Source organism: Gossypium arboreum, unplaced genomic scaffold (assembly GCF_025698485.1).
Source record: "Gossypium arboreum isolate Shixiya-1 unplaced genomic scaffold, ASM2569848v2 Contig00193, whole genome shotgun sequence".
Classification (NCBI taxonomy): Eukaryota; Viridiplantae; Streptophyta; class Magnoliopsida; order Malvales; family Malvaceae; genus Gossypium; species Gossypium arboreum.
In genome coordinates this window covers 29,917-33,125 of record NW_026440312.1, presented here as the reverse complement: position 1 = coordinate 33,125, position 3,209 = coordinate 29,917, and positions in this window count along the sequence as shown.

The window sequence follows — 3,209 nt, the reverse complement described above, 5'->3', positions numbered from 1 at the left end:
AGAGGTACCTTTTTCTTTTGAACGATGACCTCAGTCGCATCTTGTGTGGTCAAACTTGCATAGAACTCTCAAACTAGTTCATCATCTGGAAGTGAACGAGCATCACAAAATCCTTACCACTTGAGAGCATTGATTGTCTTTCTAATTGGCACAGGGATAACCATCAAATCATTATTCTTTAAGTTAAAACCTTTTTCCGGCATCATAGGTTGATGCTTGAAAATTGAATCAAATCTCTCTTTCACTTCCTCATCAATCACAATCGGGTTTTCAGGAGTAGTCTTCGGTGATTTGGTTCTTTTCCGAGACATGGTATTTTCCCGAAAATTCGGCAAAGTTCAGCTTACAGGGGAAAAACAGAAATCAATAGGGTGGGTAGAACTTGCTACAGCAACAACCTTGCCACGGCAAGAATGGTGCGACGGTGGTGTGCGACACCAATAGCAATGTGCGGTGGTGACGGCGGTAATGTGCGGCAGCGAAAACGACTTGCGATGATAGTGGGGGCACTTCGGTAATCTCTTTACGACGGCACTAGATGATTTCGGCATAAGGGGAAGAGAAACTACAGTTTCTTTCGGGATTTAATGTTGACGGCACAAGAGAAAAGTTTAAGGATTTTAAGGTTTAAGCAAATAGCTTTAAAGGATATGAAAAATAGTAGAACGAAGAAGGGTTTATATAGGGAAAAATTAGGGGAACATGTAGCAAAAACTTAGCTACATTAAGGTTACTTGGGCAGCAAGCAATGGAAGTGGCGACAATAGGTGTGGAGTTTTCCCTCTTTTTGCTGTCTTGGGCCTCAAGTTTAGACTGTATCTTACTAAAAAAACACTGATTAGTACTTGGGCTAAATTTGACCCCCCTTTATTAACATAAAAATTTAAATTTTAAACAAAACAAATAAAACTAAAAAGAATTTTAAATCTTAATTAGAAAATTTCTTCTCATTAAATTAATTCCCAGGAAAGGTTGGAGGGGTCACAGTGGTCCCGCTTAACTTCCAATCTCCTTAGACAGAATTAATTAAATGTACAAAATTAAGAAAATAAATCCTAATTAATTATTTATTTACAAAACAAGTTTATGAAAAATCAAGGGTCTGTTAATTTGAATGAGGATTCAAATCGGTCAACGTCACCATCCCAATAATGTTTGAGACGTTGATCATTGACTTTAAACGTACCTCCGTAATTGTCGTATAATTCAACAGCTCCATAAGGATAAACTCGATAGATGGTATAAGGTCCTTTCCATCGAGATTTCAGCTTCCTAGGAAATAACTTCAGCCTTGAATTAAACAACAAAACCTTCTGACCTTCTTTAAACTCGCAAGGACGTATATGACTATCATGCCATCTTTTTTATCTTTCTTTATACATTTTGGCATTCTCATAGGAAAACAACCTCTGCTCTTCCAATTTATCCAATTGTAACATTCTTCTCTCATCGGCTTGCTTAAGATCAAAATTCAACTTCTTCAAAGCCCTGTGAGCTCTATTCTTCAACTATAATGGGAAATGACATGCCTTTCCAAAAATCAACCGATAAGGAGTCATTCCTAACAGTGTCTTAAATGCTGTTCGATAGGCCTATAATGCATCATCGAGCCTTCGAGACCAATCTTTTTTTCTGGGGCATACTACCTTTTCAAGGATACCTTTGATTTCACGGTTCACTCTTTCAACTTGCCCATTGGACTGGGGGTGATAAGCAATAGCAATCTTGTGCTTCACATCATAATTTTTGAGCAACCATTTAAGCCATTTGTTCACAAAATGAGAACTTTCATTACTAATAATAGCTCTTAGTTTCCCAAATCGTGTAAATACATGCTTATGTAAGAATCACATGACTACCTTAGCATCATTTGTAGGGTACGCTTTAGCTTCAACCCACTTGGATACATAGTCCACAACAACTAAGATGTATTTGTTCCTATACGGAGAAGGAAACGGGCCTAAAAAGTCAATGCCCCATATGTCGAATAATTCAATCTCCAAAATATTTGTTAAGGGCATTTCATTCCTCCTTGATATGTTTCCGCTCCTTTGACATCTATTATAATTCTTCACCTAGGCATAAGCATCTTTAAATAGTGTAGGCCAAAAGAAACTTGCTTGCAAACCTTAGCTTCAATACGAGCACTGTAACACCCCTCGCCCGTATCCCTCGTCGGAACAGGGTTCGAGGTGTTACCCGACTTAAACTCAGTCAATCACACAAAATCGTGCCAAAAAATTTCAATCAATTTAAATCTTTTCTTTTCACATGCAATCTGTCCTATATATGGGCTTACGAGGCCCAAAACATCACTATCCAACATAGGCCAATTCACATGGCCAAAACACTTTATCAATACAAGCCACCACCTTTGGCTAACTTATAGTATCACATACTCAACATTAAAACCCTATACATGCCATAGACTTGAAATACTAGGATTTACTTACACCAATAGCGTGAGCTCAACAGTGTGATAATATCTCCGGCGAACTCCAACCCGAGCAAATAACTGGAGCCAACAATCTACAAAATAGAGGAATGTAACAACGGAGTAAGCTTTCATAAGCTTAGTAAGTTTTAAGCAATGCAAACAAATAAACGCAATTATACTTCGATTATTCAATTTCTCAAGAGGCCATATTCTAGGTATATTGCCATCTGGCCGAATACACACAAACACATCATGCACGTTCAGCATTCTTATCATACTTAACCTGAATTCATATAACATAATTAACTCAAATACTTTCACATAATTTCACACCTCGATTCGATGTATCATGATCATAGATATAGTTATAACATTTATTCACGTATGTATCACATTACACACTAATGATTCACTTCAAATCAAACTCACATATGAGTACATAATGTGTACCTGGCCCACTTAACGTATTGAATGTATTCATTTGTCAATCTAACACGAGGTACCTTAGTCTTAGACTTTTCTCAAATCACTGGCATTTCGCCTACTAGGATCGAGGCCCGATTATCATTTTATCGGCATTATAGCTTGCTAGGCTCGAAAGCCCGAATAGTTTCTCACCGGCATTATAGCCTGCTAGGCCCAAAGGCCCGAATAGTGTGTCATCGGCATAATAGCCTGCTAGGCTCAAAGGCCCGAATATAATACAAGCACTAGGCCTGCGGGATTTAACCCGGATATAATACTAGCACGAAGCCTACGGGAATTAACCCGG